General features: G+C 40.4%; 1 protein-coding gene across 2 annotated transcripts in view; it reads right to left on the reverse strand.

The window, feature by feature from the left end:
* TMCC1 (transmembrane and coiled-coil domain family 1) overlaps positions 1-12,612 on the reverse strand; it is a 164,027-nt gene that overhangs the window by 113,991 nt on the left and 37,424 nt on the right. The gene's annotated exons all lie outside the window — the stretch shown is intronic.

Below are 12,612 nucleotides of genomic sequence, written 5' to 3' on the forward strand. Positions count from 1 at the left end.
ATCATATAACCTTCTGTATATTTTGAATTTTGTACCTCATAACTACATTATGTATTCAAAAAATAAACTCTCACACTTTAAAAAAGAAAAATACATGTCTTAATTTCTAGGATAAACATTTAAGAAAGGAGCAAAAGAGTATATAACTTCTATATTAATAGAAAGGAAAAATAGGTCTGGCCAGTGTGACTCAGCGGTTGAGCGTCAACCTAAGAACCAGGAGGTCACCAGTTGATTCCTGGTCAGGGCACATACCCGGATTGTGGCAATCCCCAGTAGGGGGCATGCAAGAGGTAGCCAATCAATGATTCTCTCTCACCATTGATGTCTCTATCTCCCTCTCCCTTCCCCTCTGAAACAATTCAAAATGTATTTTTTGAAAAAAGAAAAAACAGAATTAAAATACCCAAATAAATGCAAAAAGAGGGAGCACAATCACCAAAAAGTGGAACATATAAATAGCAAAACGTATGATGTCAAATGTAAAACCAAATATTCCAGTAATTATATTAAATGTAACTGGATCAAAAGATAAAAATTATTAGACTAAATTTTTTAAAAGGTGGGTACTGCAAATAACAGGAGGAACTTTGTAAACTATAGGATCGTCTAAGCACTATGCTGTACACCTGAAAGTAATACAAAACAGTAAATGTAAAGTATAATTTAAAAAAATTAACCAAAAATAAATAAATAAACAAAATTCAACTATTATGGTGCTTACAAGAATCACATCTAAAAATAAAAAGTATGAAAAAGGTCATACAAAATAAAGTTGCTCTAGTTTAGTACATACACAAAGCAGACTTTAATGCAAAAACATTAACAGCTATAATTTATAGGATGAAATGTATACTTCATTAGAAAGATATAACAATTTTAACATCTGTATTCATATAATTATATAGCCTCCAAAACTTAGCAAAATTACAAGTGAAAAATATCCATAAGCATAATGAGGAAATTATTATCAGTAGTTGATAGAACAAATGACCCAAAAAAGGGGGGAAATAGATAAAAATATAGATCTGAATAGCATGATTAACAAGCTGGACTTAAATAGACATTCATATGACAAAGCACCCAGTAACTGCAGAACAAATAATCAAGCACAAAAAGATCATTTATAAAAACAGATCATATGCTGAGTTCTAAGGCAAGTCTCAAATTTTTCTATAACCACAAAGTGTATTCCTAAGGTTTAGCGAGTAGAGGAAATTACTCTCCCTACTCCCCCATTTTCTCCCAACCCAGTGGTTCTCAACCTTCTGGCCCTTTAAATACAGTTCCTCATTTTGCGACCCAACCATAAAATTATTTTCGTTGCTACTTCATAACTCTAATGTTATGAATCATAATGTAAATATCTGATATGCAGGATGGTCTTAGGCGACCCCTGTGAAAGGGTCGTTTGACCGCCAAAGGGGTCGCGACCCACGGGTTGAGAACCACTGTCAGACCTAACCCAACCTCTAGGCCAGTGGTTCTCAACCTTCCTAATGCCGTGACCCTTTAATACAGTTCTTCATGTTGTGGTGACCCCCAACCATAAAATTATTTTTGTTGCTACTTCATAACTGTAATTTTGCTACTGTTATGAATCGTAATGTAAATATCTGATATGCAGGATGTATTTTCATTGTTACGAATTGAACATAATTAAAGGATAGTGATTAATCACAAAAACGATATGTAATTATATATTCAACATGTGCTTTCCGATGGTCTTAGGCGACCCCTGTGAAAGGGTCGTTCGACCCCCAAAGGGGTCGCGACCCACAGGTTGAGAACCGCTGCTCTAGGCAATGCCACCTGGATGGAGCAACACAGAGGCTGGACAAGCAACTAAAACCCTGAAGGAGGAAAAAGCCTTCTCTCTGACTAAAGGAAACAGTCACAAGAGCATGGATGAATCTCAATGCAGTTAGAAAGATTAAACCCCAAATGTTGACAAATTGCTGAAGACTGAATATGAGCTAACATGAGAGTGTGAAGTCCCTGAGGGATGTAATCATAGGAGAATTCCCACCCTATTACAGGTTGGAATTTCAAAAGGCTTATTAATGGGGGATGGGATAAGAGGTGGGAGAAATCAAAGAAAGCTCCTCATTCCTACCCTCAGGAGCTTGAAGAGTAGAATAGCAGGCAGTGCCAATTGACCCAGACCTATTTGCCCTACCTCCCTACGGAATAAAAGGCTTAATCTGCAAGGAAAAATTAATCAAGGCCTATGTACCCTGAGAACACAGATAAGAATCTTACTATAGCTAGAGGAAAGGAAAGGAGATTGACATATCCAGTCTTCACTATCTCTAAAGAAAAAATAACCTTAATGCAGAGGGGTGGGAGTGGAGGGGACTTTTAAAAAAGCTTTAAAAACCTTAGCTAAAAAAGAAATGGCTTTAAAAACCTATCCTAGACACCAGTTGGGGAAAAAGAAAGAAGGGTAGACACTCCACCCCTGAAAGTAAAGTGGAAAGTCTTGTGAAAGCTACACTTCCAAGACCCAGGTTCTAGCTGGCTCTGTTCCTCTCAAGGGCACATGCCTGGGTTGCAGGGGGCATGCAGGAGGCAGCCAATCAATGATTCTCTCTCATCATTGATGTTTCTCTCTCTCACTTCCCTCTCCCTTCCTTTCTGAAATCAATAAAAAATTTCTTTTTAAAAAGACCCAGGTTATAATACATGCCTAAATATGAGGCTTAATAGATCATCACAGAACTCCCTCATTCTCCATTACCATGCCAACAAGTTTTGAGCAAAAATAACAGTGGAACACAGCTGCAAGAGACAGATTACACTCTGAGAAACAGCACAAAGGAAAAACCCAAAGCCAAATGAGATAAGAGGCATTAGGGAAATTTGAAGTCTCTGGTTCTGATGGAAACTACAAATGTCAACTCTGATAACGACAGCAATAATAAACTTCAAACATAGCCCAGCCCCTAACAGATTAACACAATTCCACCCTAAAAGGACTAGAGAAGAAAACTTGTGGTTTTCTACAATATCAAATATTTCAACCTAGGTATGTACCCTGACCAGGAATGGAACCTGCAACCTTTTGGAGTACGGGATGACACTCCAACCAACTGAGCCACCTAGCCAGAATGTAAAAAATAATTTTGACACGCTTATTAGTAGACTTGAAACAACTCAAGGGATAGGGAGGAAGTGAACTGGAAGATAGGCTAATAGATATTACCCATACTGAAATGTAAAGAAAAGAAAAAAAGAAGAGTAGGAAAATAAAACGAGAGAAAATACAAGAACTGTGGGAAAATATCAAACAATGTAACATACACATATTTACTAGTATAATGCCAGAAGTAGAAGAGAGAATGAAGAAGAAATATGTGAATGGCTGAGAACTTACCAAAATTAGTGACAAGACACCAACACCAAAAAAAAGACTGAATACCAAAACAAAACAAAAACATATCTAGGTATATCATATTCAAATTGCTGAAAAGCAAAGAGTAAATCTTAAAGATAGCCAGAGAAGGTAAAACATATAAAGAGGAACAAGAATAAATATTATAATAAACTTTGTCAGAAACTTTGTAAGTAACAAGATAATGAGTGGAGTGACAACTTTAAAATGTTGAAAGAAACCCTGGCTAGGTAGCTCAGTTGGTTAGAGCATCATCCCAATACACTAAGGTTGTAGGTTCAATCCCTGGTCTGGGCATATACAAGAATCATTGAATGCATAAATGAGTGGAGAAATCTCTCTCTCTCTCTCTCTCTCTCTCTCTCTCTCTCTCTCTCTCTCTTTCTCCTTCTATCCCTACCTTCCTCTAAATATCAAAAATTTTAAATTTTTTAAAATAAATAAAATGTTGAAAGAATAAAAACTGCCCAACCAATATTCCATATCTAGCAAAAATATCCTTCATAAATTAAAAAGACTTTCCCAGATCAACAAACAAACCAGAGAATTCAACGCAACCAGAGCCACCCTTTAAGAAATATTAGGAACTTCTTCAGGCAGAAAGCATATAATATATGGTACAAATCAGAAACTTGGATGTACAAAAATAAATGAAGAATAAATGAAAGTAAAATAGAAGCTTTTCTTTTTCATATTTTTAATTGCTCAGAAAGATGAGTTTAAAACAGTAACAATACACTGGGCATTTCTAGCATATGTAGTAAAATGTATAATGACAGTGACAGTGAAAGAAGAATTAGGAATATACAATAATAAGACACATCTACTTATAAGAAATACACCCACCAAACTTCGAAAGGAAATCCTTTACCTTAATATAGGGTATCTATGAACAACATACAGAAATCTAGAAAAACAATGCAGGTAAAAACAACACTGTCATGAATTTAGGACTAAATGAAGATACACTTACTGTACACTTTGTATAAAAGATATACAGAATATGGCAGTGATGGTGAACCTATGACACGCTTATCAGAGGTGACACGCGAACTCATTTTTTTGGTTGATTTTTCTTTGTTAAATGGCATTTAAATATATAAAATAAATATCAAAAATATAAGTCTTTGTTTTACTATGGTTGCAAATATCAAAAAAAATCTATATGTGACACGGCACCAGAGTTAAGTTAGGGTTTTTCAAAAGGCTGACACGCTGAGCTCAAAAGGTTCGCCATCACTGGAATATGGACTACTCATAATTTAACATCCACACAGAGTTTATATTAGGTATGTCTGTATACACATGAAAATAATTAAAATGTTTGAGACCTATGAATCCTATGCATATAATGCAAATGTAGGAATAGACTCAGACAGCAATGCATTAGGTTTGCTAATTTAACTTCATTTTCAGGAAACTACAAATTAAATCCAGGGTTTGCACTAATAGGTTTTGCCTTGTCTTCTCTGCCTCCCCACCCTTCTCTCACCATTCCTGAAGAATATCCACAAGAAAGATGCTGGATCATTCTGCCTTGTTTCTAATACTATTCATGATCTTGTAAAAAACTGCAATTTTTGTTCTGCATCCCAAAATCTAATCTAAGGAGGCAGCTAATGAAGAACTGAATCCTTTGTTTTACTTTTCTGACTTAGCTCATGAACTACCAAGAATAAAAGCTCTTACCCTAGCCGGTTTGGCTTAGTGCAGTGGTCGGCAAGCTCACTAGTCAACAGAGCCAAATATCAACAGTACAACGATTGAAATTTCTTTTGAGAGCCAAATTTTTTAAACTTAAACTATATAGGTAGGTACATTGTTATTAACTTAATTAGGGTACTCCTAAGCTGGCCTTTGCTCAAAACGTCCTCAATCTGATTGAGGTACATTCGCGAGTTGAGGATGGGACAGTTGGAAGGCCAGACTTTGGATGGGGAGCACACAATGCAATGTGCAGATGATGTATTATAGAATTGTACACTTGAAACCTATATAATTTTATTGATCAATGTATCCCCAATAAGTTCAACAACAAAATAAATAAAATAGAGTTAAGAAAAGCTACATGTCTTCCAGTCAAGATGGCGGAGTAGGGAAACATGGTACTGGCAACCTTCCATGACCACATCAAAATTACAACTAGATTATAGAACCAGCATCATTGAGAAACACCTGAAATCTAGCTGAACAGAAGTCCTACAACTAAGGATATACAGAAGACGCCACAACAAGACTAATAGGAGGGGTGGAAATGTGAAACAAGCTGATCTCACACACATCTGTGGGTGGTTAAAAAATGGCAGGAAAAACCTTGTCTTTGGAGGATGCTCCTGAGGAGCAAGGGCTCCCAGCTCCACACGAGGAATGAAGGGTCCCAGCCCTGGGTTCTAGTACCAGGTAGAGAAATCACCATAACTTCTGGCAGTGAAAACCAGCAGGGATTGAGGCTGAGTGAGAAAGAGGGCTGCAGAGCTCCAGGCATTCCTCTGAAAGGGCCTATGGAGGAATTTACTCGATGATGGACTTGCTTGCTCTGAGCCCCAGCTCCAATCCTGGGGCAGCAGCCTGAAAGGCACTAGGGACATGCAGGGAGGAACTGAATTAACTGGCTTTGCTTTTCTTTTCTTTTTTAAAAATATATTTTTATTGATTTCAGAGAGGAAAGGAGAGAGAGGTAGAAACATCAATGATGAGAGAGAATCATTGTTTGGCTGCCTCCTGCACGCCCCCTACTGGGGGTCAAGCCCACAACCCAGGCATGTGCCCTTGACCAGAACCAAACCTGGGACCTTTCAGTCAGCAGGCCGACGCTCTATCCACTGAGCCAAACCAGCTAGGGCTGAATTGTCTGGCTCTAGAGCAGCGATTCTCAACCTTCCTAATGCCACAACCCTTTAATACAGTTCCTCATGTTGTGGTGACCCCCAATTTCACTGTTACAAATTGAACATAAAGCATAGTGATTAATCACAAAAACAATATGTAATTACATATGTGTTTTCCGATGGTCTTAGGCGACCCCTGTGAAAGGGTCGTTCAACCCCCAAAGGGGTCGCGACCCACAGGTTGAGAACCACTGCTCTAGAGGGAGGGCTGAAGGGTTAACTTTCTCCCAGGAGGAAATGCTGGCAAAAGGCATTATTCCTTTGCTGAGCCCTGCTCCTGCAGTTTCAGGTGAATTCATGTTCTTCTTGAATTCATGTTCTTCTACTTGCACTGCTCAAATATGGAATGTCCTATTCTTTTGTCTACCCATTCCCAAATTCAACTAAACAAATGTTTGAGTGTCTTAAAAATATAAGACATTGTAACATCCTAGCTGGATCAACAGAAATTAGAAAAGAATCCCACTTTTCCCCCCATATGCTTCCCTGAAACCAAGAGAGCTTATTTTATGCTAACATGCTGACATTAATAATATCTTCTTAGGGAAAAAAATCTACTTAGACTAGAGTTAAGGTATAGATATGTAATTTCACATTTTGTCTTTCTATCACACAAAGTCCCTTCCATGAAATAATTTGCATCCAAAATAGTGGCATTTGCTGCTGAGATGAAGTAAAGGTTTAATCACTGGAGAGCATTCACATAAAATTAAACCAGTGAACCTAAGACCTGTTCAACAGGTGGGGTTTCTCAGAGTGTTTTTTTCCCTCCTCAAGCAAGTTATACAACAATTTTCCAAACTATACACATAATACATTCATTCCCAGGAATCACTATTCAGAATCACATAAATAAACCGTTTTACAGCCAGAGTTGACCAAACGTGTTTTGACAGATCCAGGCCAACCTACTGCAAAGCTTGTAAATATGCACCCCCACGGGCCTATACAGCACCAGCCTTTGGCTCCAGCATATGTTTCCTTTCCTTCCTGTAGGCCTAGTTCTGGCTTTTGTGGAAAGAAAAATAAAGCTGACAGTTGAGTGTATCAAACTTCGAGCAGGGTAAATTTTAAAAGGTTGTCACATAAATCCCTTCAAACAAACAACTGCTGAATAGAAATGAGGGCAACTTAGTTATAAAAGACAATACAACAAAAATTCAATATATTTTAATTTTTAAAGGTGAAAGAGTAAGAAAATATTCAGATGTGTTCCTTTCATCAATTATAAACCAGCTAGGATAAATAGGTAACAATATACCATGCAGAGGGCTGTTTTTAATTTTGTCTATGTTGATTCTATTAAATAGCATGCTTCTTAGCCCTGGCCTTGTTACTCAGCTGGAGCATCGTCCCATGCTTCGAAGGATCGCAGGTTCAATTCCCAGTCAGGATGCATATCCAGGTTGTGGGTTCGATCCCCAGTCAGGGGAGGCAACTGATTGATGTTTCTCTCTCTCTTTCCCTCTCCTTTTCTCTCTCTCTAAAAATCAATTTACAAAGCAAACAAAACAAAACTTGTACACGAATTCCATAGCAGCATTACTAGTAATACGCCAAACTGGAAACAACACATATGTCCCTCAAAAGGTGAATGTTTAAACAAACTCTAGTACATCCATACCATGGAACACTACTCAAAAAAGGAACTAATGATAATGATACATGTAACAACTTGGACAGAGCTGAAGGACATTATGCTTAGCCAATCTCAAAAGATTATATATTATATGATTCCATTTATATAAAGCATCCTCAAAGTGACAAAACTAGATATGGAGAACTAACTGATCACTGGTTGCCAGGGGACAGAGACAAGGATAGATAGGAATGGAGATGTGTTCCCAAATAAAGCAATGTTTTTTTAACTAATCCAATAAACATTAACTGCCCTTGGACTTTCAAATTTTAACTCTGTCTCCAGTGAAATTATCTAACTTTCCCCCCAACTAGTTGATTCATGAAACTAGTAGCAGCTAGTAAGGCAAAACATGAATATGACTCTGACTCTGAGCCATCAAGATATTCTTACAGGAACTCTGAAGAGTAAGTGTACGAAGTTAAGTTTCAGAACACATATCAACTCCAATCTTAGTTGGCTAAAAGAAAACCTCGCTGTCAGTACCAAACATGCAAAGACTACGAATACGGGCCAAAAATGGCACACTGATAATAGGGGGAGATAGCTAAAAAATAAAGTCAAACGGACTAAACATTACTGTATTTTCTTGATTTTCTTTGACTTTGTTTTTACCATGACTTCTAGAGGAAGTCAAAGATAAAATTTACAAAAACCAATTGCTGAAAGCTAACAGAAGTAATCATTTGCAAAGATGTGGTTAGAATACAAATGTGTCAAGTGCACATGTGTGAAATGCAACCATAACAAGCCTGAGCTATATCCAAAAGAAAAGGTTTAGAAGGTTACCAAATTACAACCATAGAAGTAATTTGCTAACCTTCAATTTCCTCGTGGGTTATAATAGTACTCACCCTTATAGAGTTACTAGAGGCCTGGTGCACGAAAGTCATGCATGGGTAGGGTCCCTAGGCCTGGCCAGTGATCAGGGGCCATCAGGTTCCCGCCTCCCTGCCTACCGGCCTCCCTACCTCCTCCTTCCTTCGCTCCCTGAGCAACCACTGCCGCTGGTCAACTGCCTTGTTCCGCACCACCCCCTGGTGGTCAGCTCACATCATAGCGAGCAATCAAACTTCTGATCTCCCGGTCAAACTCCCAAGGGGACATTTTGCATATTAGCCTTTTATTATATAGGAAGATTGTAAATTGAAATATAAAACACTCAGAACAGGGCCTAGTATGCAATAAGTACAACATAAATAAAACACGTATTTTAGGAAATACCTATATAGGCAGTGGTGGCAACATCTTCCCACGCATAATGCTGCAACAGGTGTTTCTCATTACCCTGGTACAAACTTAATTTCTATGTGCCACTCACAGTTTTTGGCTCAATCTAGTGAAAAAAGGAAATCACCAATTGAGCCTAATTATAAACAAATTTATAGGAGGCAGGAAGAGCCAGTAAATTGACGGCAAACGCTAATACTAATATGAAACTGCTGTTCTTTATAGATTTAAAGACCTCTAATAGCACCACCTCACATCTGTACAGCATGTTATAGTTTCAAATACTTCTTAACACATCAACCCATTTGATCCTCACAACACTCCTATGAGGTTCTTACTATTATTTCACACTAGAGGCCCAATGGTCCCTCAGCCTGGCCTGTGGGGATTGGCCAAAACCAGCAGTCCTAATCCCTCGAGGAATGTAGTAGTGCGTGAAGCGGCAGGTGGCCAGGGAAGAACCTGAGCCCAGGCAAGGCGCAGCACTGCTCCTGCTCATCCTGGCCCCACTGTGCCTGTTGCCGCCACCACTCAGTAGGCTCACTGCCACTCTGCTGTGGTCTCCACACGCCCATCCTAGAGTGATACCAGCAGGCCCATGACTGAGAAGCGGCCACAGGCTCGTGCCCAGTCAGTTCCGATGCTGGTCCTGATGCCGGTCCGATCCCAGTCCCAGTCCAGATGGGGAGAGGCACGCAAGAGGAGTGTCTGCAGGAGAGGCTTGAGCCACCACAGACGCACTCACCATGAGCCTGGTGTCTGGCACCCGTTGGTCAGCTGAGCAGCACTCCCACTGTGGGAGTGCACTGATCACCAGGGGGCAGCTCCTGTGTTGAGCATCTGCCCCCGGTGGTCAGTGCGCATCATAGCTACCAGTCAAACGGTCACTTAGGCTTTTATATATAGACTAGAGGCCTGGTGCACAAAAATTTGTGCACACGAGTAGGGGTCCCTCAGCCCGGCCTGCGCCCATTTGCAGTCCAGGACCCCTTGGGAGATGTCCACCTATTGACTTAGGCCCACTCCCCGGGGGATCAGGCTTAAGATTGCAGTCAGACATCCTTCTGGCAGCCAGGGAGCCCTCAGGGGATGTCCGACTAAAGGCTTAGGCCCCCAAGGGATCAGGCCTAAACCGTTAGTTGGAAATTCTTAGTGCTGCCACGGAGGTGGGAGAGGCTCCTGCCACCACCTCTGCGCTGGCCAGCCATGAGCCAGCTTCTGGCTGAGTGGCACTCCCCATGTGGAAGTGCACTGACCACTAGGTGGCAGTTCCTGCATTGAGCGTCTGCCCTCTGGTGGCCAGTGCGCATCATAGCAACCGGCCATTCTGCCGTTCAGTCAATTTGCATATTAGCCTTTTATTATTATTATATAGGATGTCCCTATTTTCCCCCCTTTTGCCCCCTCTACCCAGCTCTTGCCCCCCACTTCTCTCTGGCCCTCACCATACTGTTGTCTGTGTTCATGGGTTGTGCATATATTTTCTTTGGCTAATCCCTTCTTTAAATTCACTTCTTTAAATTTTTATTTTCAGATAAGTGCTTATAACTGCACTATTATGTATTTTCTATTATATCATTTAGAGTTAAGATATTTTTTAATTGAACCCTTGTAAATTTTAGCACAATAAATTATGCTAAAAGCAATTAGGAGATTTTTCATGTAATGCATACACATTTCAATTAATATTAATTTTTAATTTTTTAATATTTTAATTTGAAATAATCTCATACATGTAAAAAAAAAACTATAAAATACTACAGCATATTATATGTACCCTCCACCCAATTTCTTAGGTGGTAATAATTTAAACATAACCATTATACAACTAACAAAATTTGGGATATATTTTTCTTATAATCTCTTTAATGTTACTTAATCCATTTACTTTGTTTTTGTTAATCTTCACCCAATGATATTTTTCCATTGAATTTTAGAGAGAGTGAAGGGAAAGGGAGAGGCACATTGACTGGTTGCCTCCTGCACATGCTCTTATAGGGACTAGGGATCAAGTCAGCAACTGAGGTACATGCCCTTAACTGGAATCTAACCTGGGACCCTTCAGTCCATGGGCTAATGCTCTATCCACTGAGCAAACAGGCTGCAGCTTAATTCTTTTACTTTTAATCTATATGTGTCTTTATATTTAAAGTGGGTTTTGTTTTTTGATTAACCCTCATAATCTGTCTTTTAATTGGTGCATTTATGCCACTGACTTTCAGAGTGCTTACTGATACAGTTACTGCCATATCTGGCGGCTTCTGGGGCTTCCGGAGCCTGCCTGCCTGCGGCCCAACCGGATCCAATGATGCGCTGTCCCGCCCTGCCTGCAGCATGCAAATTAACCGCCATCTTTGTTGGTGGTTAATTTGCATATCTCGCTGATTAGCCAATGGGAGGCGTAGCGAAGGTACAGTTAATAGATAGATTTTATAGATGAGGAAATAAGGCTTAAGTGACATGGTGAAGGTCACACAATCCGCAAGTAGAAGAGCTGAAACTTAAACCTCCTGATTACTCTACCACAGCTGCTCTATAAATGGGGATAAGTTTTAAAATGCTAAAATCACAACTTTCTAAAAACCACCCCCCATATCTCAGCAAACCATTAACAGCTTCAAGACATTTTAAAAGATGAGAATCAAAGAATTACAGGACCTTAAGGATCATTTATAATTGTAACCTCTCATCCTATCTAATAAAAGAGAAACATGGTAATTAGCGTACATCCGCTACCCTTCCCATTGGCTAATCAGCGAGATATGCAAATTAACTGCCAGCCAAGATGGCGGCCGGCAGCCAGGCAGCTTGAAGCTAACATGAGGCTTGCTTGCTTCAGTGACGGAGGGAACCAACGTTCCTGCCTGCCTTGCCGGCCTCTGAGCTTGCAGTCTGAAACATTGTTACAAATATAGAAGCTAAACAAAACCCCAGAAACCTGCTTTCAGCAAGCCAGGATCTCAGAACTGGAGTTGATACAGTGTTTCGATTATAGAACCCAAACAAACCAGATACATGCTTTCAGCAGCAGAGGCCTCAGAGCTGGAGCCAGAGCTAAAGCTGGCCCAGAATAAAAAAAAAAAAAGAAAAAAAGGAGCGGTTGGGAGCTTCAGTCACCCGCCAGCCTGAAAACAGCCCTCAGCCCCTCACCCAGACTGGCCAGGCACCCCAGTGGGGACCCCCACCCTGAAGGGTGTGTGACAAGCTGCAAACAGCCATCACCCCCTCATCCAGGCTGGCCAGGAACCCAAGTGGGACCCCCACCCTGATCCAGGACACCCTTCAGGGCAAACCAGCCGGCCCCCACCCGTGCACCAGGCCTCTATCCTATATAGTAAAAGGGTAATATGCCTCCCAGCACCAGGATCAGCGGAGCTGCGAGTCCTCCCAGCACCGGGATCAGTGGAGCCGAGAGGCCTCCCGGCACCGGGATCAGCGTGACAGGGGGCAGCGCCCAAACC

Source organism: Myotis nattereri (assembly GCF_964212035.1).
Source record: "Myotis nattereri genome assembly, chromosome: 14".
Classification (NCBI taxonomy): Eukaryota; Metazoa; Chordata; class Mammalia; order Chiroptera; family Vespertilionidae; genus Myotis; species Myotis nattereri.